At 46.9% G+C, this 23737-nt stretch overlaps 1 protein-coding gene across 3 annotated transcripts in view; it reads right to left on the bottom strand.

Moving 5' to 3' along the window:
* The window catches only part of GNB4 (G protein subunit beta 4), a 220355-nt gene that overhangs the window by 47666 nt on the left and 148952 nt on the right, over positions 1–23737 (bottom strand). Inside the window, exon 1 of one of the 3 annotated variants that reach the window (XM_073578790.1) lies at positions 1896–2279. The exons of the other annotated variants lie outside the window; for them this stretch is intronic. The gene's annotated coding sequence lies outside the window, so the exon portion shown is untranslated. Of the gene's footprint in view, positions 1–1895; positions 2280–23737 lie in introns of those variants that run through there. 3 annotated transcript variants of the gene reach the window in all.

Below are 23737 nucleotides of genomic sequence, written 5' to 3'. Positions count from 1 at the left end.
TACATGCTGTCCCGCTCGGGTCCGGAGAGCCGAAGGCCAGTCTGAGAATTGCGGTGCCATCCTCGTCTGAGTTTTTGTCTGTCTGACTTTTCCCCAATTCACAATGAAACACACTCACATGATGCTAAAGAAGTGTCATAATACACATTGGCCATTCATGGACAGGCCTGATCTGGAAAAACTGTTGGAGCCCCATGGATACATCGAGGTATATAATAGAGCTTTTCTCAGAGTTTAAACCCAAGATAGGGCTGAAACAGTCTGCACAGAGCCAAACATCCACATAAATGAATTGACCCAAGGTTTCCAAGAGAGGCACACTGCCTTCGCCAGCTGGTCTTCTGCCTCAGCACATCCTGGTGCAATGTCTTCCTTAAATAAGTACCCAATCATTCACTTAATTAAAAAGTAGTGTGACCCAGAGACCAGATCCAGCTGGGATGGTCATGTGCATTGGAAGCTGCATCGCTCAGTGTCCGGACAAGTTTCCAATCATTGCTAGCGATGTGGTGTACAGTGGCTCTTCTGTGGGATCAGACCAGGTTTGCTAGCCCACACGGGCATCAATAAGCCCATGATTAATTGCCTTTCCATCAGACTACCTTTCATAGCAATAACCAGGGAACACACCACCGGCCCCATCTTTTTGGAGATGCGGAGTTGTAGCCATCACAATTTGGCCCTTGTCAGAGCTGTTCAAAGCATTACGCTTGCCCACTTTTTCTGCTTCCACACACCAACCTTAAGAAGGGAATGCTCACTTGCTGGCCAATATATGCCACCCATAGAAGCCATTGTCCTGAGAGCACAACGATGCGAGAGAGCAACCACATAGCACATTATAGGTGGAAAACACGGACACCCGAACGAGAGGCCTGAGGGTCTTACACCGCCCGAGACCCCATGATATTTTCTACCAGTCTGAGCCCTTTTAGAAACGCGTTAGTTCCCCCACTAGCAATGGCAGACTTGCATCACATAAGCCCAGGGCCGGATCTGCCGTGTCACCCGCCTGCCCTCTTGGGTCTGACAGTAACACTTCCTTTCAGGCGTAACATGTCTCCATTTTTTTTTTTAGTGTGAAGGTTTTAATACACCAGTGGGGTCGAGTCCAGGATTAACGTTTGTCAATACAAGGGGCCGACTTCTCACCAGCCGTAGAGCAGCGGACCCCTGGTAAGTCGCACGTTCATGCCAGTTCTAAAGAGGAGGAATGGGCACATATTAGGGCTGGCCAACAGTCTCTACAATGTACGCCAAAAGGCGCGGTATATAGTGGAATGAGAGGGTACGCGGCACCAGTCTTCACCCACCGTGCCAGCGCCTCCATTACCACACAGTATGCCGGATCCCGATGGGTGGCACAGGGCACTTAGGGACTCGTCAGACACCAAGCATAACGGGAACCAACGGGCCCTGACCTACATGAAAACCGTCAGAACTCGAGGAACGGCACTGAAGTCACCGGGGCATTAACGGGATCCTGACCGCACGTTTGGAGCCAATAAAGCACCAGTATGGGGGCATCGCCCCAGAAATCCCACCACAGCGGCCAGTCCCAGGACTCAGGGGTCCTCCAGACAGCCCATCAGGCCTGCGACCCCCAGGGCACGACACAGCCCCCCAGCACGGCATGGTGCACCCCAGTAACAGGGCCTCGCTGTACCAGGGCTGGGCACAGACGGGCAGCGGATAATGGACGGCGACAGAGGGAAGAGACCGAGGAGAAGAATGAGGAAGTCCCACGGTGAAGAGGAGGATGGCGGCGATGGCTGATCACGGCGGTGACAGCGGGGTGAGGACGGGGGATGGCGGCTGTGGGAGCAGTGGGCGGCTCAGTGCAAGGTGGAGGCGCGGATTACCCCGCAGGCGCCGCTCACTCATCCGCTACTCACATGCCCCGGCCCGCGGCCTCCGCCTCGGTGATCCTGGCTCCCCGCCGCCTCTTCAGCCCGGGATCCCGTTAGAAGGAGCGGCCTCCTACAGCCTGTATCACACGGCCCAGAGATCCGCCACACCCAGGCCCGCAGCACACACTCCACGTACAGGGGGTGCCGGGCCAGAAACCCGCACAGATCTAACAGCCCGACAGTGTGCGGCACGGCTCAGAGCCCTCCACGGCCTGCCACCGTGTATAACGCGCGCCGTCTGCCTCCTCTATAGCGCTCCGGTACCGCGCCTTCACAGGCGACGCGACAGCCAGGCTTCTTATAACCCCCCCTAAAAACAAATAGTATGATCCGGGGAGAGCGCACGGACGCTACCAAGTAACGCGAAGGAGAGGGGAAATGGCAGCACTGAACACTCGCTTCCTTTTTATAATCCTATTGCCCTGCCAACAGTGAAATACAAATGTCACCAACAGGAAGGAAAGAAAAGACTTCTCCTACAGTGAGGTGTGACAGGATAGGAGCGAGTGTCAGTGTAGGTGCTGTGTGTGATATACATACACAATACACACTATATATATACACAATACACATATATACACATATACATATATATACACACATATATACACACATATATACATACAATATATACACAATACACATATATACACACACACATATATATACAGTGGGGAAATAAGTATTTGATCCCTTGCTGATTTTGTAAGTTTGCCCACTGACAAAGACATGAACTGTCTGTAATTTTAAGGGTAGGTTCACACAGCGGTTTTTTTCACAGATTTACCAAAAAAATCCGCTCAAAAAACCCTTAAGGCTTTGTGCCCACGTTAGCGTTTTTAAACGCTCAGGAAACTGATCCCTTTCCCAGAAAACACGCGTCTTTTTTCCGCGCGTTTCTTGCGCGCTTTTTGCACAAAAGACGCGCGTTTTTGATGCTTTTTTGACGCGCGTTTTCTGGGAACATTGGGGAAGGCTAAGGCTGTGTGCACACGATGCATTTTTCCTGCGGATCCGCAGTGTGATTTACAGTACCATGTAATTCAATGAAAAAAAACCGCTGTGCAGACGCTGCAGATTTTTCCTCACGGTTTTCCCGCGGTACAAAATCCGCAGCATGTCACTTCTTTTGTGCAGTTTTCCACTTCCCCAGTCTCCAAATCCGCAGGGGGAAAACCGCACAAAAACCGCATTAAAAATGGAAGAAATCCGCAGGAAAAATGCAGGTCATTTGACCTGCGGATTTCTTCAATTCTGTGCGGAAAAATCTGCAGGGCTCAAAAGTCCGTCTGCACTCAGCCTAAAATGCTCAGCAATGCGGAAATTAATGAGCATGCTGCATTTTTAGCCGCTAAGTGATTCCTGAGCGTTTACTTAAAAACGCATACATTGGCACAAAAAGCCAAAAACGCATGCAAATTAATTTGCAGCTTCTTTTAAGCGTTTCTGCAGCGTCTGAGCCGGCACAAACACTGCAGGGAAAAAACGCAACGTGGGCACACAGCCTAAAAGAAGCTTCCCATTCATTTTAATGCATTTTGCACTTTTTGTGCATATTGATGCGCTTTTTACCGCGGAAAAAAACGCTTTGCGGTAAAAAACTGCAGCTTGCTCATTAATTTCGCGGAAAATTCCGCATTTCTGGCTATTTTCTGTGTGTCTGGGGACGCGCAGAAAAAAACGCATAAAAAACGCGGGTTTTCTGGGAAGGAGTCCTGTTTTTATGCAGAAATTTTCTGCGTACGTGTGCACATAGCCTGAGAGATAGAATATCAAAAATAAAATCCAGAAAATCACATTGTATAAATTATATAATGGTTTCACATTGGCGTTTCACAGACCTGCGTCAGTCTGCGCACGGCCGCCGCTAAGCTCCGCCCCTTGCCGCGTCACCTCTGGTTAGCTCCGCCTATAGGCGCATGACGCTGCATGCGACCTGCGTCCCCTATCTTTAGCACTGGGAACGCAGGCCGTGCGCAGGTATGCGTTTGCCGGCGCATGCATCCTTTTCATGGTGCGCCGAGCACACCAAAATGCAACAGGTTGCGTACGGAGCTGGTCGGCACACCGTCAAAAGGACGCATGCACCGGCAAACGCATACCTGCGTCCCCAGTGCTAAAGATAGGGGACGCAGGTTGCATGCAGCGTCATGCGCCCATAGGCGGAGCTTACCAGAGGTGGCGCGGCAGGGGCCGGAGCTCAGCGGCGGCCGTGCGCAGACTGACGCAGGTCTGTGAAACGCCAATGTGAAACCAGCCTAACAGAAATATACACATGAATCGCTCTGTTTGTCATGACTCTATATATGAGTTTCACTTTTTGCATTGAAGAACTGAAATAAACTTTTTGATGATATTCTAATTTTGTGAGAAGCACCTGTATATTATTCTATGAAAGGGTCTGGTGATCCCTTGAAAATGTACTTGAAGATCCAGCCAGGGACCATAGTGGAAGACCACATGGTCCAGCTCCGCCCCTGATGACTCTTTTCGGCACTGCTGCAGGTGAGTGACAGGTCTCTCCCTATGTACACACAAGACAAAGAGACTGTTAATCACCTGCAGCAGCACTGAAAAGAGTTGACAGGGTCAGAGCTGGACTAATCTTGTCTCCGGCTTTGGTCCCTGGCTGGATCTTGAAAGTATATTTCCAAGGGATCACCAGACACTTTCATAGAATACTATACCTGACAGCAATCGTATGACCAAGCGGTGATTTATGCTGCCCGCTGTTTGGCCAGCAGGAATCACCAGGTTTCTTTTATAATCAAAAGGTAAATATCTTCTAATGATAGAATAAACTGTCCATTTCTTTCTTGCCTTTGACAGTGATGCCACGGCTCCTTCACCACAATACAGCCCAGTAGCATCCATACAAGTATAGCAATGCGGCAGCTACACCCATTCCATTACCTGGTAAGTACTACGCTAGTGGACAGGGGTGTAACTATAGTAGGTGCAAAGGCAAGAGTCACACCCAGGCCCTGAAGCCTACAGGGACCAAAAAGGCTCTATGGCCCATATATGAAGACTAACACTATTAAGTACCCATGATAGTTAAGAGACCTGATGGAGATTTTACATTGGGGCTCACAAGCTTCAGGTTATGGCCCTGTTAGTGGATGTTGTTGTGCCACTTACTGTAATAAAGGGTTAGTGGTAAGCATTACTGTCCATGTGTCCTGCTGACAGGTAAAGACCCCATATTCATTAGATAAAAGTCATCCATACACAAAATTGGGGGGATCGGGCAGTCATCCAACGTGTATTGGGGTCTCCGAACTCTTCCCCGACAAGATGATGAGAAGGATCAGAACTGTTGAATTTCACTGACAGAAACTTCTGTTTGGCAAGTAGATAAACCGCTGCCAGAGGAGTTTTGTCACAGCTCTCTCATAGAGTACACAGGAGTGAGTCGGGTGAGACAGCTGATGTAGCTATGTAATGTGTACAGCCATTGGACAGCATAAGGATCAAAAAGGGTTTGCCATTGGACAGCATAAGGATCCCAAGGGTTTGCCATTGGACAGCATAAGGATCCCAAGGGTTTGCCATTGGACAGCATAAGGATCCCAAGGGTTTGCCATTGGACAGCATAAGGATCCCAAGGGTTTGCCATTGGACAGCATAAGAATTCCAAGGGTTTTACTTTCCCAGCTCCTTAAGACCTTTCAGGGGCGGCTGGGACTGGCTCTCTACCCCCATCAATGCAGGAGGCTCTAGTTGTAGTTATCCTTAAACCAGACAAAGATCCTTTATTGCCTGATTCTTACAGACCTATCTCTCTGTTCTGTTGCCTACAGATGTTAAAATTACTGCCAAAGTATTAGCCACCAGACTGAACAGAGTGATATCTTCCCTAATCCATACAGATCAATCTGAATTTATGCCCTCCAGATCAACAGCGGTAAATATTCGACGGCTATATCTTATTTTACAATTACCGGCCGATAACTCGGGAGACAGGGTGGTCTGCTCTCTTGATGCAGCCAAGGCCTTTGATTCTGTTGCCTGGGAATTTCTCTGTGCCGTACTACATAAATTTGGGCTGGGGGATTCATTTATCTCTTGGGTAAAGCAACTATATTGCTCTCCTAAAGCAAGAATTAAAGTTAATGGCCGTCTCACTACTCCGTTTCACTTGGGTAGGGGTACCCGACAGGGATGTCCCTTGTCTCCATTGTTATTCGCTATGGCCATTGAACCCATGGCAGCAATGATTAGATCTAATCCAAAAATAACGGGGTTTCAACGAGGAGAACTAGAGGAAAAGGTTACCTTAGGGTGTGTGCACACGCTGCGGATTCTACTGTGGATCCACAGCGGTTTTGGCCCTGCGGGTCCGCAGCAGTTTCTGCTGCGTTGTACAGTACCTTTTAGCCTATGGAAAATGAAATACGTAGTGCACACTGTGCGGAATTTTCCGCGTGGATTTGCTGCGGTTTCAAATCCGCAGAAAGAATTGACATGTCAATTCTTTCTGCGGATTCCGCTGCGGTTTGGCACCTGCTCCATTGTAGAGGTGTGAAACCGCAGGCTAATCCGCAGATAAACCGCAGGTCTTTTGACCTGCGGATTTTGCTAAATCCGCATGGAATAATCCGCAGATCATTCCGCAGCGTGTGCACACACCCTTATATGCCGATGACACATTGCTTTTTCTGGCTAATGCATCTCATGCGCTGCCAGATGCCATGAGGGTGATTCAGGAATTTGGGCAATATTCTGGGTTGAGGATCAACTGGGGCAAATTTGCACTTCTACAGGTGGATAATACGGCTAATACATCCAATTATAATTTTTTCAGGCCTACGGGTGGTCTCACAATTTAAATATTTTGGGGTACAAATTACACCGCGGGTCAGTGATTATGAGACCCTTAATCTCCTCCCCATTCTTTCTAAGTTTAAGCTTAAGAAAGATATCTGACTACGTTTGCCTTTATCGGTGGTGGGGCGAACTAACCTAGTCAAAATGATCTGGATGCCTCAATTACTATATATGCTTCACAATTCACCACAGAGATTTTTCCATAAGATAAATTCACTATTTAGAGAGCTAATATGGGGTAAAGGACCTCCACGGATCAGATTGGATCTTTTGCAAAGAGAAAAAAGCAATGGGGGTTTGGCTGTCCCTAACCCATGGGTTTACTACACGGCAGCACAGTTACAACACATACGCGGTTGGGATGATCCTGGGGGAGGAGGAGCTCAGCGTCAACTTTTGCAACAATACTTTGACTCGGATAGTCTCTACGAGGTATTGGACTCGGGGGTTTTTGGTACATGAATTCCCTACTCTGCTGTTAATACACAAACTATGGGAAAAAGTTTAAAAAAATGCAGGCTATCCATGGGGTGTCTCAGTATACTTCTATATGGAATACCCCTTCCCTTTCTAATCTCAGCCACTTGGAGGGTTTTGAGAGCTGGGCCCGAAGAGGGATACGTAGATTTGAACACATATTGGAGGGAGATAGAATTAGAGATTTTACTTATTTGCGCATGGAATTTGGGATCCAGAATTCAGAATTTTACAAGTATTTACAACTTAGACACGCGTACCAAGCAGAAAGCCTCATTGCAGGAAAATCCATGCAACAGAATAAGATTATACAGCGTATTGAAAAATCCACAGGAACAGCTGGGATGATGTCTCATTTATATTGGGACACACTGCATTTGGTGCTTCTGAATCATACTGTACGTGCGAAGGAGAGGTGGGAGCGAGATATTGGGCCTATTGAGGACAATTTATGGTCAGAAATATTAGAAAGAGTTCCCGGACTCTCGCTGGGAGAGGCCCATCGTTTGTCACATTTATATGTAATTCATCATGTTTATCGCACTCCCAAGTTTTAGTTCGATATTGGAGTTAGGCCCGATCCTCTTTGTTCAAGGTGTCGAACAAACACAGCCGCCCTACTGCACATGTTATGGTCGTGTCCAAATCTTGAAGCGTTCTGGAGTGGAGTAATAGGGATAATTAATAGAGTATATTCGGTTGAGCAGAGCAGAACCCCCCTTGTATGTATCCTAGGATATATAGAAGACTTGCCAACAGAAGTGGTTGGGAAGTTAGCTGTATCTAGAATGCTTTTTATGGCCAGAAAATTGATAGCCCAGTATTGGATCTGTCACCAAACCCACTCAATTGCAGAATAAGTAATAAAAATTAACTGGTTAGTTAATTTGGAAAGAGGTATATATCGCAAGAGAGATTCTATTTCCAAATTTGAAAATATATGGGCATGTTGGATTGATCATTCTGGTCTTGCGTCGAGAGAGCTGACCAGGTTCAGGTTGGTTGGGTACATCCTGATACGACGATATAAAGGTGGAACAAGATTTGACTCTGACAGAGATTATTACATTATAATTTGATTTGGCTTACAATAAGGAGACTTCAGATATGTAGCTCTTTAACTGAGACTTATATTAACCTGTTTTTTATTTTAGGATATTTGTGGTTTTTTTTTTTGTTATTGTTCTCTCTGGTTAATGGTCATGTGTTAATATGCACTTACATTGTGCATACACATTAACTTACTTTCTCAGTTCAGACTCCAGTTTTTTTTATTCATTTCATTGTGCATTCAGTGCATATATGGGTGTGACCGCCCTCTTTCTCAGCTGGGAAAACCATCCTGTCTGGCCTAAGCTTTTACTAGTGGTTCAGTCGCTCGATCCTTGTTCACATTCACGTCACTTGGCAAGTGAAAAGGTTTTAAATACTAGAGTAGGACTGTCCCACAAGGGTTGCCGTGATGTGGCGGGATGGCTTGTACATTATTTTGATCAAAATTACGTTTATTAAATACCCTTATTATTATTATTACCTTTATGCATTATTGCAGTTTATTTTTTACTTTTTAGTTTAGGATATTTGTGTTTTTGTTTTTTGTTTTCTTATATTAACCTGTTGTTGTTATCTTCCTTTGTACTATTGTAACAATTTTTGGAGCGGCACTATATGTAATCAGCTGTACCATTTTACCATTAAAATATTGTTTGCATTGGGGTTGTAGACTGGGGGGAAGGGGAGAGTGGGGTTAGAGGTGTATGTACCTCTATTGCGGATTGTTGTTTTCTTTGTTTTTCCTTTTTGTATCGAAAATTTCAATAAAAATTACTTTAAAAAAAAAAAAGAATTCCAAGGATTTGCCATTGAATAGCATAAGTGTGGCGCCCCTGAGGCTTCAGTCGCCACAGAGGTACTGCACCTTCTCCTAAGGTGTAGTGCCCCACCATCCAGGTAAGGTGGGAACTCCTTGCCACACTCCAACACTCGCATCCCACACACAGGATAGTTCAGTGGGGTCCACATTACAGCTTCAGGCTGGGGGTAACAGAGCACCCTTCGTGGAACCCTGCTTCGTAACACGAGATGTGCTGGGAGGTGGGTGAAGTTAGTATAAAAGAAGGGGAAAGAGTAGGATTCAGATCAGATTAGATCAGATTAGTCTGTGATGAGTTGAAGGTCAGTCTGCAGAGAGGGCAGGCGGAGTAGGAAGGAAAGTCACTCAGTGAGGAGTGAGAATCCCTGGAAGAAGGGATAGAGGAAGGAGTGCTGCAGCTGCCTCAGTGACCTGAGCCAGCTGGCACAGAAAGGAGAAGAGACATAGACCTGAAACTACAGCTTCCATAGAAAGACAGAACAGATCGGTACGAAGGAGAACAGAAGGATGGTGGGAAGTGGGTTAGAAAGATAGACAACCCTTCCAGTCCAGAGCGCAAGGCCGTGGCCCGGTCCCCGAGGTTGATCGGATCTTTTATATCCAGCAACAGACACCGGTGGAGTAGTGAGCCGCTAACGCTTTACTCCCATTATAGACTTGGGACACAACAGCACTTGGATAGTGAGCCGGGACTCTGGAGATAGAGATCCCTGATCAGGCTACAGCTGTCTGTCATACAAGGGTCGTAGGAACCCGAGATAAGAGGTACTCCAGGGAACCACGGTACTAGAGTACTTCACACTTAAAAGCGTATTAGCGGAGACGTTCAGGAAGGTACATGTTGGCGGAGTGCTGGATGGGAGAATCCTATCTTGCCTGGAGGTTGGCTAGAGCCCTGACCTGGAGAACACGGCGCGGAAGCAGGCATGTGTGTGAACTGCAGACTGTGAGTAAAGCTTTGGAACCGCATCCTCTGGTGTCCTCCAGTTATTCCGGCACCGCTATGCCCGGGTACCCGCACCTACACCAAGTGCACCTCTCCGCCATTACTTCATCTACACTGCCCTGGGACTACAGCTCCACCATCTTTGCTGCATATACCATCAGCCCCAGAGGATCTGCACGCAGCGTCGGCCTAACACCGTACTTGCCGATCACCACAGGTGGCATCACGAACTATTCTACCATTCACTACATCTACCCATTGCTTGGGCGCCCAGGGCCACGGACCAGGTCACCGCTGCTATGACACATCCCCCTGACACCGGCCCGGTACCGAGTACCCTGGGAGGGGCGACCCAATTTTGGCGTCACGAACAGGATGACGAGACCCGACGCCATCGGGTTCTGTGCGCCTACAATTTGTTGAACTTTGACTTTTTGAAAATGTGCAGAAGACCAAATTTGAAAGACTGTGACATGAATGTCAAAAATGGTCGCTGGCGCGGAGAAGAAGGGCGTGAAGAAATGGGAGGTCCTAAGAAAAGACTGCGAAGAGTATTGGGCCTTCCCTGCCTGAATTACTATGTGACAGATACATGGCCCACACCCCGAGGGGTCCGCGTACTGGCTTGGTATGCAGGCGCTGGAAGAAGACGCCGCCCCCGGAAGGAGGGGCAGAGGAAGCCAGTGGCGGGGAGGAGGCCGGAGCAGGAGGAAGAACGCGAGAACGCCATTTTGGGAAGCAAGGGAAGGAGGCCTGCGGAGCGTGGGGAAGTGCAAACCCCCGGCGCCATGACTGACGGCTCCAACCCTGATTCCGGAATGATTTGACAGCGATTACAAGACGAGATCACTGAACTGACCACCCGTCTGCAGCTGAGGAAGGAAGCTTTGGAGAGGCTGAGACGGCAGCGCACCCCAGCGGGGCCTACATCTGCGGTACCCTCCGCTACCACGCCGGTCTGCCCCCGGGCGGCGCTGAGTTACACCTCTACCCTGACCGTACGACTCAGTACCACCTGCCCGGAGAAGTTACCGGAGGACCCGGGAGTGGAAGCGGAGCTCCCGTCCGGACCTGACGCGGCTGCGCAGGTCCCCGCCGAGACCCCGGAGGACCTGGAGCAACTATCCGCTCCACCACCTGCACCGGAGCAGAGGCCGCACCGCCGGGAGGCCCCAGGTATGTCAGATGTCCCTCCACCTGGGAAGGCCCTGTGGTGCCCCACCGTTGCAGCGGCTGGCCAGGTTGTGCTAGACCTGGTTTGGGACCGGGAAACCAGCCCACGGGGGGAGACGCCGGATCCCCCAATAGTGGTACCGCAGGCCCCAGCAGGCAAAAGCAGGTCCCGGGAGGAGGAGGAAGAGAAGGAGGCCTACTGCCGAGCCACCATCAAGCAGCTAGCGGCCGAATACCGGGAGAGAGAGCAGCGGAGATTGGCTGTGCAGGGCCCGGATCGGGCCAGGAAGGAGAGGGCCCGTGCTGGGCATTACGGTTCCCGGGATGCAGCTGGATGGGGGCAAGTGTTAAACGTGAACCATGAGCGGGGATTCGGCTTTACTGCGGACCCCAAGAGAATTAGTGACCTCTTCTTCAGTCGGCGGGATGTCGAGTCACACCTGAGAACAGGGCACCCTGATAGAGACCTGCAGCCTGGGGAGTATGTGACCTTCACTCGCCATGAGGGGCTCAGGGGATGGTACACCCTGAATGTACGCCATATCCCTGCAGAATTTGTTGAGCGGTACCTGCCAAAGAGACCTGTTAATGCTCCTCCACCTACAGTTACCACCCAAGCTACTCAGGTGCCTACTCCTCGGAATCCAATTACTACCACGTCAATTCCAACCCGGCAGCCTAAAAAGAAGATCTCTGGCTTGACATCGTGGGAAGAAGACTACCTAAAGATGGCCAATGATTACTTTGAATCTGGTAACGGTTCCAGTCCCAAAACCCCAGGAGGGGATCACCAGTAAAAGAAATATACAAATCTCGTTACCCAGGAGGGTTAGTTGCACCAGTTGTGCCTTTTGGTTATCATGTTGCCCAGTTTTGATTGGCAGCGTTGTTTTTGAAATGGAACTGTGGAGATCATAGACGCTGATTGGTCCAAAACTTTGTTGTAAATAGTTTGCACCCCTTTGGGTGCTCTCTCTTGGTTTTACATATAGAAACCCTTTGCGAAGATAATGTTTATATATGGACACTTTGCGAAGATGATGTTTTTGCATGGACACTTTTCGAAGAATGATGTCTACCTCACGGACACTGCAAGAAATCCCGGCTGGGAGCAGTGTTCAGCACCTTACAAGAATTTTTGAATGTTTTAAATGTCAAGTATTTGATAATGTTATGTCTTATGAGAAGTAAATGTCTTATATAGAATGTTTGATACAGAGAATTAGGAACGTTCTGATACAGAATGTGAGAATTGAATAAAGAATAAAGAATTGAAAGTGACAGGTGACGGACCAGGTATAGGTGGTCAGCGTCTTGCGTCTAGAAGAGGAGAAAAATTGACACAAAGTAATAAAGAAATGTGTTGTAGAGAGAATAGCACTTTAACCCCTTAAGCCCCAAGGGTGGTTTGCACGTTCATGACCGGGCCAATTTTTACAATTCTGACCACTGTCCCTTTATGAGGTAATAACTCTGAAACGCTTCCATGGATCCTGGTGATTCTGACAATGTTTTCTCGTGACATATTGTACTTCATGTTAGTGGTAAAATTTCATTCATATAACTTGCGTTTATTTGTGAAAAAAACGGAAATTTGGCGAAAATTTCGAAAATTTTGCAATTTTCCAAATTTGAATTTTTATGCCCTTAAATCACAGAGATACGGCACACAAAAAAACTTAATAAATAACATTTCCCACATGTTTACTTTACATCAGCACAATTTTGGAACCAAAACTTTTTTTGTTAGGAAGTTATAAGGGTTAAAAATTGACCAGCGATTTCTCATTTTTGCAACACCATTTTATTTTTACGGACCACATCACATTTGAAGCCACTTTGAGGGGTCTATATGATAGAAAATACCCAAAAGTGACACCATTCTAAAAACTGCACCCCTTAAGGTGCACAAAACCACATTCAAGAAGTTTATTAACCCTTTAGGTGCATCACAGGAATTTTTTGAATATTTAAAAATAAATGAACATTTAACTTTTTTTCACAAAAAAAATACTTCAGGTTCAATTTTTTTTTATTTTACCAAGGGTAACAGGAGAAAATGGACTGCAAATGCTATTGTGCAATTTGTCCTGAGTACGCTGATACCTGATATGTGGGGGGGAACCACTGTTTCGGCGCATGGCAGAGCTCAGAAGGGAAGGAGCGCCGTTTGACTTTTTCAATGCAAAATTGGCTGGAATTCAGATCGGACGCCATGTCGCGTTTGGAGAGCCCCTGATGTACCTAAACAGTGGAAACCCCCCCACAAGTGATCCCATTTTGGAAACTAGACCCCCCAAGGAACTTATCTAGATATGTGGTGAGAACTTTGAACCCACAAGGGCTTCACAGATGTTTATAACGTACAGCGGTACAATTAAAAAATCATAGTTTTTCCACAAAAATGATCTTTTCACCCCAATTTTTATTTTTCCAAGGGTAACAGGACCCTAAAAGCTATTGTGCAATTTGTCCTGAGTACGCTGATACCCCATATGTGGGTATAAATGACTATTTGGGCGCATGGCAGAGCTCGGAAGGGAAGCAGCGCCATTTGACGTTTTTGGCTGGAATTGAGATCGGACACCATGTCGCGATTGGAAAACCCCTGATGTACCAAAACGTTGAAAACCCCCTACAAAGGACACCATTTTGGAAACTAGACCCCCCAAGGAACTTATCTAGATGTGTGGTGAGCACTTTGAACCCCCCAGTGCTTCACAGAAGTTTATAACGCCCGGGCGTGAAAATAAAAAAATCGTATTTTTTCCACAAAAATGATCGTTTAGTCACCAATTTTTTTATTTTCCCAAGGGTACAAGGAGAAATTGGACCACAAAAGTTGTTGTCCAATTTGTCCTGAGTACGCTGATACCTCATATGTGGGAGAAAACTACTGTATGGGTACACGTCGGGGCTCGGAAGGGAAGTAGTGACGTTTTGGAATGCAGACTTTGATGGAATGGTCTGCGGGTGTCATGTTGCTTTTGGAGAGCCCCTGATGTACCTAAACAGTGGAAACCCCCCACAAGTGACCCCATTTTGGAAAATAGACCCCCTAAGGAACTTATCTAGATGTATGGTGAGCACTTTGAACCCCCCAGTGCTTCACAGACGTTTATAACGACCGGGCGTGAAAATAAAAATATCGTATTTTTTCAACAAATATCATATTTTAGTCCCCATTTTTTTTATTTTTCCAAGGGTAACAGGAGAAATAGGACCCCGAAAGTTGTTGTCCAGTTTGTCCTGAGTACGCTGACACCCCATATGTGGGAGAAAAACTACTGTATGGGCACACGTCGGGGCTCGGAAGGGAAGTAGTGACGTTTTGGAATGCAGACTTTGATGGAATGGTCTGCAGGTGTCATGTTGCCTTTGGAGAGCCCCTAATGTACCTAAACAGTGGAAACCCCCCACAAATGACCCTATTTTGGAAACCAGACCCCCTAAGGAACTTATCTAGATGTGTGGTGAGCACTTTGAACCCCCAAGGGCTTTACAGAAGTTTATAATGCCCAGGCATGAAAATAAAAAAAATCGTATTTTTTCCACAAACATGATCAATTAGTCTCCAATTTTTTTATTTTCCCAAGAGTAACAGGAGAAATTGGACCCCAAAAGTTGTTGTCCAATTTGTCCTGAGTACCCTGATACCTCATATGTGGGAGAAAACTACTGTATGGGGACACGTCGGGGCTCGGAAGGGAAGTAGTGACGTTTTGGAATGCAGACTTTGATGGATTGGTCTGCGGGTGTCATGTGCGTTTGGAGAGCCCCTGATGTACCTAAACTATTGAAACTCCCCACAAGTGACCCCATTTTGGAAACTAGACCCCCCACGGAACTTATCTAGATGTGTGGTGAGCACTTTGAACCCCCAAGTGCTTCACAGAAGTTTATAACGCCTGGGCGTGAAAATAAAAAAATCATTTTTTTCCACAAAAACGATATTTTTGCCCCCAATTTTTTATTTTCCTAAGGGTAACAGGAGAAATTGGACCCCAAAAGTTGTTTTGCAATTTGTCCTGAGTATGCTGATACCCTACATGTGGGGGTAAAACACTGTTTGGGCGCATGGCACAGCTTGGAAGGGAAGGAGCACCATTTGACTTTTTCAACGCAGAATTGGCTGGAATTGAGATCAGACGCCATGTTGCATTTGGAGAGCCCCTGATGTGCCCAAACAGTGGAAACCCCCAATTCTAACTCCAACCCTAACCCCAACACACCCCTAACCCTAATCTCAGCCCTAACCCTAGCCCTGACCCTAATGGGAAAATGGAAATAAATACATTTTTTTTATTTTATTATTTTTCCTTAACTAAGGGGGTGATAACAGGGGGTTTGATTTACTATTTATGGCGGTTTTTATGTTTGGCAGCTGTCACACGCTAAAAGACGCTTTATATTGTAAAAATAGTTTTTGCATCACCACATATTGAGAGCTATAATTTTTCCGTATTTTGACCCACCGTGACATTTTTTGATCGCTTTTTATTCCGATTTTTGGGACGCAGAATGAACAAAAACCAGCTTTTCATGAATTTCTTTTGGGGGGGGTGCGTTTACACCGTTCGGCGTGTGGTAAAATTGATAAAGCGGTTTTATTCTTCAGGTCAGTACGGTTACAGCGATACCTCATTTAGGTCTTTTTTATGTTTTGGCGGTTTTATGCAATGAAAACTATTTTATATAAAAAAATAATTATTTTTGCATTGCTTTATTCTGCGAGCTATAACTTTTTTATTTTTTTGCGGATGATACTGTTTGGCGGCTCGTTTTTTGTGGGACAAGCTGACGTTTTCAGCGGTACCATGGATATTTATATGTGTCTTTTTGATCGCGTGTTATTGCACTTTTTGTTCGGTGGTATGATAATAAATCATTATTTTTTGCTTCTTTTTTTTATATTTATTTTTTAAGGGGTTCGCTAAAGGAGTTAACTAATGGGACAGTTTTATAGGGCGGGTCGTTACGGACGCGGCGATACCAAATATGTGTACTTTTATTGTTTGTTTTTTTATTTTCGAAAAATGAATTTATTGGGGAATGTTTTTGTTTTTTTTTACGAATTTATTTAGCGATTTTTTTAAAATTATTTTTACACTTTTTTTTTCTTTTTTAACTTTACCATTGTCCCAGGTGGGACATCACTGTCCTGTGACAGATCGCTGATCTGTCACATCACAGATCACTGATCTGTCACATCACAGATCACTGTGACAGATCAGCGATCAGGCACTGCTGCAGACTTCCTCATGCCTGCGCTTTGCAGGCAGTGAGGAAGTCAGCTCCCTACAGGCCCCCGAAGGTCCCCGTCGCCATCTTGGATCCGGGGGCCTGTAGGGAAAGAGCCCCCACGCAGCAGCGCTGCACATTGCGCTGCCGTGGGGGGCTCAGGGAAGCACGGAGGGAGCCCCCTCCCTGCTGATGCTTCCCTTTAACCCCCGGTACACCGCGATCGTGTTTGATGTACAAGGGTTTATCGTGTCGGGGGCGGTCCGTGACCGCCCCTGACACATTGTGCCGGGTGTCAGCTGTGATAATCAGCTGACACCCGGCCGCGATCAGCGGCGCTCACCACGTGGGCGCCGCTGATCTCTATGACGTACTATCCCGTCCCTGGGAATTAAGTCCCAGGGCACATGGACGGGATAGTACGTCTCATGGCAGAAAGGGGTTAAATTGAGAATTGCACTGAGAGTTAAAATTTTTTGATATTTAGATAGGAAGTTAGCTTGTTTGCAACGTTCAAGAATGATGCCTCCTACATTAGGAAGATTAGATAAGTATTGTTAACCAGCATTTAAAAACTTGTGTGTTCCTGTACTGTTAATCTTGTTGTCTTACAGCCCGCGGACGTGCTGTGTTTAACGGGGGGGTATGTGGTGCCCCTGAGGCTTCAGTCGCCACAGAGGTACTGCACCTTCTCCTAAGGTGTAGTGCCCCACCATCCAGGTAAGGTGGGAACTCCTTGCCACACTCCAACACTCACATCCCACACACAGGATAGTTCAGTGGGGTCCACATTACATCTTCAGGCTGGGGGTAACAGAGCACCCTTCGTGGAACCCTGCTTCGTAACACGAGATGTGCTGGGAGGTGGGTGGAGTTAGTATAAAAGAAGGGGAAAGCGTAGGATTCAGATCAGATTAGAGCAGATTAGTCTGAGATGAGTTGAAGGTCATTCTGCAGAGAGGGCAGGCGGAGTAGGAAGGAAAGTCACTCAGTGAGGAGTTAGAATCCCTGGAAGAAGGGATGGAGGAAGGAGTGCTGCAGCTGCCTCAGTGACCTGAGCCAGCTGGCACGGAAAGGAAGGAAAGGAGAAGAGACGTAGATCTGAAACTACAGCTTCCGTAGAAAGACAGAACAGATCGGAACGAAGGAGAACAGAAGGACGGTGGGAAGTGGGTTAGAAAGATAGACAACGATTCCAGTCCAGAGCGCAAGGCCGGGGCCCGGTCCCCGAGGTTGATCGGATCTTTTATATCCAACAAGAGACACCGGTGGAGTAGTGAGCCGCTAACGCCTTACTCCCATTATAGACTTGGGACACAACAGCACTTGGATAGTGAGCCGGGACTCTGGAGATAGAGATCCCTGATCAGGCTACAGCTGTCTGTCATACAAGTAAGCGTCGTAGGAACCCGAGATAAGAGGTACTCCAGGGAACCACGGTACTGGGGTACTTCACACTTAAAAGCGCATTAGAGGAGACATTCAGGAAGGTACATGTTGGCGGAGTGCTGGAGGGGAGAATCCTATCTAAAATCCTATCTTGCCTGGAGGTTGGCTGGAGCCCTGACCTGGAGAACACGGCGCGGAAGCAGGCATGTGTGTGAACTGCAGACTGTGAGTAAAGCTTTGGAACCGCATCCTCTGGTGTCCTGCCCTGGGACTACAGCTCCACCTGTGGGGAGCTTCACCATCTTTGCTGCATATACCATCAGCCCCAGAGGATCTGCACGCAGCGTCGGCCTAACACCGTACTTGCCGAACACCACAGGTGGCGTCATGAACTATTCTACCATTCACTACATCTACCCATTGCTTGGGAGCCATTGGACACCATAAGGATCTCAAGGGTTTGAATTCTTTTGAGTAATTCTTAATGACCATTTATTAGGCTGGTTTCACAGATTCTGGGATCATAGATTGTGCTCAAATCGGAAGACCCAGCTCCTCCTACTAGTTCATCTAATCCAGACCCAGTCCATGAACCCAGAACGTGTGAATCTGGCCTAAAGGTATACAGTGGGCATAAAGTCTTATTGGAATAAAAAGTATATTGCTAAGTGGCTCCTGAATAGGATAGCACAGGCAGCCAAACGGGTTACTATCAACTACTACTGTTATTAAAAACAAATACGCCAAGGGAAAATTAGAGTAATGGTCCACATTGCTGGTTAATATGTAGCATAAGCTATAACTTGGCAATTACAAGATGTACTAAATTTATAACAATGGTTCACACTAGGGGAGGTTATACACCAGGGTTCTGGTGTACACGCCATGTGTCACATTTATTAAAGGGAACCTGTCATTAGTGCCATACTGCCTGAACAACAGATGGCATGAATCAGAATCTGAAAGGTATATTTTACCTGCTCCAGCTGATTGACAGGTCTCTCTCATTTGTGTACAAAGGGAAAGACATTCAACTGGATCGTGGGGGGGAGAAACCGTCCAGGAGCGGCGACAGGCTAGTTGGGATAGTCCCAATAGTCCCCTGCTTTTCAAATTATATTTTCTCTACAACTTTGCAGCGTTTCAGAGAAAAACATACCCGGCTGCAATCGCGCTGCCAGGGTTGGATTCAAGCTGCCCTTTAAGGGTTTTAGACATTTTTTCTTCTTTCTAGACACATATAAAAAGAGAAAAACATACCCGGCTGCAATCGCGCTGCCAGGGTCGGATTCAAGACATTTTTTTCTTCTTTCTGGACACATATAAAAAGAGAAAAACATACCCGGCTGCAATCGCGCTACCAGGGTTGGATTCAAGCTGCCCTTTCAGGATTTTAGACATTTTTTTCTTCTTTCTAGACACATAAAAAAATATCTAAAAACCTAGTTGTGGCTAAGGGCACTTGTAAAATTCACTAAACTGACTAAAGGTAGGGTAACGTTTTTTTGACTAAACATGTGGTCTAAAAGTAGGGCAACTAATAATAGGAAAATGGGGTGTCAGTGCATATAGTGGGTACCCACAAGGTGCCAGGCAGCCGTCTGATCTAATAGTATGGGCAGTCTAAAATATGTACCAGATTTATCATCCAGCTTGATCCACTGTGACAAATTTGGTGCATTTTAAGACTGTGTAGTCAAAGGTTCATTTAGACATCTGTTTTTCACATACGTGTTCTGTCCATGATTTTCAGATAGATAGAAAGAGTACTCATTATAATACTGACATGTCTGGGTGCTTTTGCGGACTGTATGTCAATGCAAAAATCATGGGGACGTCCATTTTAGATGGCATCCATTTGCATTCCGTGTGCTGTCCGCGATTAACACTGTAATGTATTGAAGGAGCTTTGCAATTTATTTATCCATACGTTAAAATCATTGACCAAATACTGATGAAACTCAGATACAAAATACCGATGACACTTGTACCATTTTATTCTGTTCGATGCCAAACAAAAATGTTTGAATGAAGCCCAATGGCCTAATGACCCATTTAGACAGGGCAATAATTGAGGAGCGGACATTTGTAGGAATCCTAGCTCCTGATTAGGTGTTCATCAAAACGGGCTGGCAATCTCCTGACAAACAAGTAAATCATTTATTCATCAGGTGCGGTCATTTTTATACCAACTTAAAATTCATTGTTCTTGGTAGCACAACGTATTAACGATCATTCTGTGCACATTGATTTATGCTCTGCCTGTCTAAGTATATCAGTAAACAACCACCGATCGACTTACATGTACATGATCAGTCGTTATTTAAGAGCCTGGATCAGCAGGTGTACATGGTAGTCCCCGCTGCATGACTATTACATAAGATTAGTGGGTGTTAGATCAGGTTTATGTTGCATAAAGTTAGGCACTGAAGATAGGTGATAGCTTACTAACTACTGGTCTGAACACTGGGACTTTCAAGAGGAGCATAATCCATAATAGTCCATAATTATCACGCATAGTGTTGGGCAGACTAAGTGCCACACAAAGCGATTAGGGAAGGGGAACCCAACACTAGGGAAGGGGAGAATGGAGACCCCTACACTGATCTAACATCACCCTGCCTGTTCTACTGTCCCTATATAGGTTCTGCACCTATCGCCGGGCAGGATACATAGTCCCTGTTTGACTCTGGCGCTAAGTCGTGCATCGGGAAGGACAGGATGAACGCTAGTCAATCCCACTAACACTAAAGACAGTAAGGATAAAGGAATCCAGGGTAACACTTAGCATGAGTATACTCAAAGAGAAATGCCGACGCCCTCTAAACTCCAAGAGGATGTTAGCAGACTGCTACAGCTCTATGCTTCAACAGAGAAATGCAAATAGGAAATAACACCTGCAATTCCCATAGGAAGTTGGGGGTTATAAACACCTAGATCCAGGTGACACCATTAAGGCCGGGGGAGGTGGCCACTAGTCTGCAAGGCCAACCGCTGCGACCTTCTGGACCCAGATGCAGTGCGACTGTCTGCAGACTCTGACACACCTGTGACAAGAATATTCCAGCACTGCATTTGTCTTTCTTTGGCAATCCCAAAGACAATGGAGAGGAGATCGAGCATTGTGCACCTCTACTCTATTCAAGAGGGACCCTATTGAGATCTGCAGTTAGGATCTAGGGCCCTGTTGTCAGGATTGCCTGGGGTCAAATCACTAGTGATCAATAAACTATTTGTTAGGAATCTGGGTCATTCTATGCATATGCAGCAACCCAGATTCTCACATTTGTCTCCTGAGGCTAAGTCCTTTTTCCCTGCTTCTGAGCATGCTCACGGGACTAGCTCTCATTGGAGTTCAGGAGTCAGGTGCTCAGGTCCTGCTCCTGATTTGATTGGTTATGCTCGGGCCTCTGAAGGTTTCCGGCAGGTCCCGTACGCTATAAAAAGTGCACATGGCCGCTATGCCATGCGCTTGTATTTTACATACTTGCTGCTGTGTGTTTGGTGACGGATGCTTGGACTGGTGAATGACTTATTAAGAAACCCCTTCCCTCTGATAATACGAATGTGTGAGTGATTGGGATACAGCCAGTGTGCGCGCCAGCGCGCTCAAGCTCCGCCAGTTGCAGCAGCCAGCGTCCTGCTTCGCGCCTGCTATATCGCGCATGCAGCCCACTTTTGGCGTTCGCAGTTGCGATGCTGTGCACACGCCTACTTACGGTAAGTCCATTTGGGTGTAGTGCTGTTCTTAACTTCTCCGGCTTTGGCTACCGCACGTGTGCCGCTGAGTGTCTGTGAGGCTAATACAGACTCAGCGTTTTTTGCATTTGTGTTTTGGGTACAGCTCTGTGAGTTTTAACAGAGCTTGCTTTTGTGCACCAGGTTCAGTTCTTCCTGTGCACATTATCGTCCTGGTGCTCTGCCTTTTCAGCAGCGGTTATTACACCTGCCGCACGGTGGACCCCGAGCGGCGAACATGTTTATTTATATTTTTTTAAGCGTGTTCCGCCGCCATAACACTATTACCTATTCTGTTGTTTTACATCTATGCAAAGGCTCTTTATTCAAATATGTGCTAAGGGACCCTGACTCTCCTAATTACTTCACTATGAGGACTCTTGATGTAGGTTGCTAACTTGCATATGTTCTCGAAAATACCGACTGTGAAGAATATTGGAGACATAATTCTACAGGAAGACATCATGTGGATCCAAGCCATGCTGCCTGAGTCCTTTGTTCAACCAGGTAGGAATTCAAAAAGGTGTTATGGAAATACTATACATTCTAGCTGTACATTGTATATATTTCCGAGATCCCCAGAATAGTGCAAGCGCCTGCCTGGGTCTTGAGTCATTCTAGCACACACGAGACGGTAGCTACATAGAACAGCCACTAGCAGATAGGTATCAAAATTGTGCTTAATCTCTGAGTAGCAGGGGCGCGGTCGGATCACATGGCACCAGAACCACTGCCCTAGGACCACTCTGAAAGGAGTCATGATCTTTCATAGATGTTGGGAGATTTATCTCCAAACCTCCAGGGGAGGGGATTTAGGTTCAGCCCAAAGGGCAGGAGGGGAGTAACCCAAAGGGAAAAATGCTTGTGTGAAACATATCCTATTGCTTTTTCTCTGGGAGGTCGTGATGACACATCGTGCGAGGACAAGTTGCACACAAAGGGGACCACAAGCCTCCCATGTGGCAGCCCATCCCCTGCAAGCCAGGCCTTTCATCTATCTGAACACATCTTCTAATTATACCTTTTGTCCTACCACTATTATATTTGCATATCTGACCATTATATATGTATAACCATTGTGCATGTATAGTGTATTGTCTAGTGTGCATTTGAGGCGATTAAATATATAATTTAACCTTGGGCTGCTCTTTTATCTCGAGCCACGAATCCACACATCCGATTCTCGGCCTAATCACACGCTACTGGGGGCTGGTTCCTGGTCCAATATAACCCTGTTAAGGGACCAGGCATATATCGAACGAGGAACTGGTGGCAGTCATACCAGACTGATAAGGTTCTGTTTCACTGGTGCTAGTGAAAGGGGCTTCTCAGTCTGTCAGGGTTGTTGGCGAGTGTGTTGCCACGTCAGTGTTTGCGTGGGACACCTTTTCTCACTCCCCTCGCCTCCCTGGGCCCGTGTGGACAAGGGGGTGTCTGTGTAAAACAATGCCAAGCTGACCTTACGTGTCCCCAGGGGTTGTGGAACGTCACATTGGTACAAGTGTGGAGACCTTAACCTCGTGAGACAGCTGACATAATATTGACATCAGGCGGGGTGGCGAGGTGTGGATCCTCCATGTTCTTCACACCAACTAAAACCTCATTTTTATCATACCGTATTTTTCGGACCATAAGACGCACTTTTTTCCTCCAAAATTTTTGGGGAAAGTGGGGGGTGCGTCTTATCGTCGCAATATACTCACACTGGTGCGGGTGCGGCGTGGCTCTGTGGTGTGGTGGTGGCGGTGGGCTGTGCTCCGGTGCAGGGGCAGCCGCTCTCTGTTCTCCGTGGGGGGCTCTGCATGCGCCGGCATTTCCTCAAAGCTCGGAGGCCCCCGCACATCCGTTGTTGCCATGTTGCGGTGGCCTCCGGGAACATGGCCGCCGGGAAGATGGCCGCCGGTCCGGGTACTGCGCATGCTCAGGTACAGATCTCGTCCCGAGATCTCAGGAGACGAGATTCAAATCTCGGCAATGAGATCTCATCTCCCGAGATCTCGGGACGAGATCTGAACCTGAGTATACACAGTACCTGGACCGGCGGCCATCTTCCCGGCGTCCATGTTCCCGGAGGCCACCGCAACATGGCAGCAACGGATGTGTGGGGGCCTCCGAGCTTTGAGGAAATTCTGGCAGAGCCTCCACCCCTGTACTGGAGCC

The sequence above is a fragment of the Dendrobates tinctorius genome, unplaced genomic scaffold, assembly GCF_039654945.1.
Source record: "Dendrobates tinctorius isolate UK_male_01 unplaced genomic scaffold, ASM3965494v1 ptg000060l, whole genome shotgun sequence".
NCBI lineage: Eukaryota > Metazoa > Chordata > Amphibia > Anura > Dendrobatidae > Dendrobates > Dendrobates tinctorius.
This window is presented reverse-complemented; position numbering and strand designations above follow the sequence as displayed.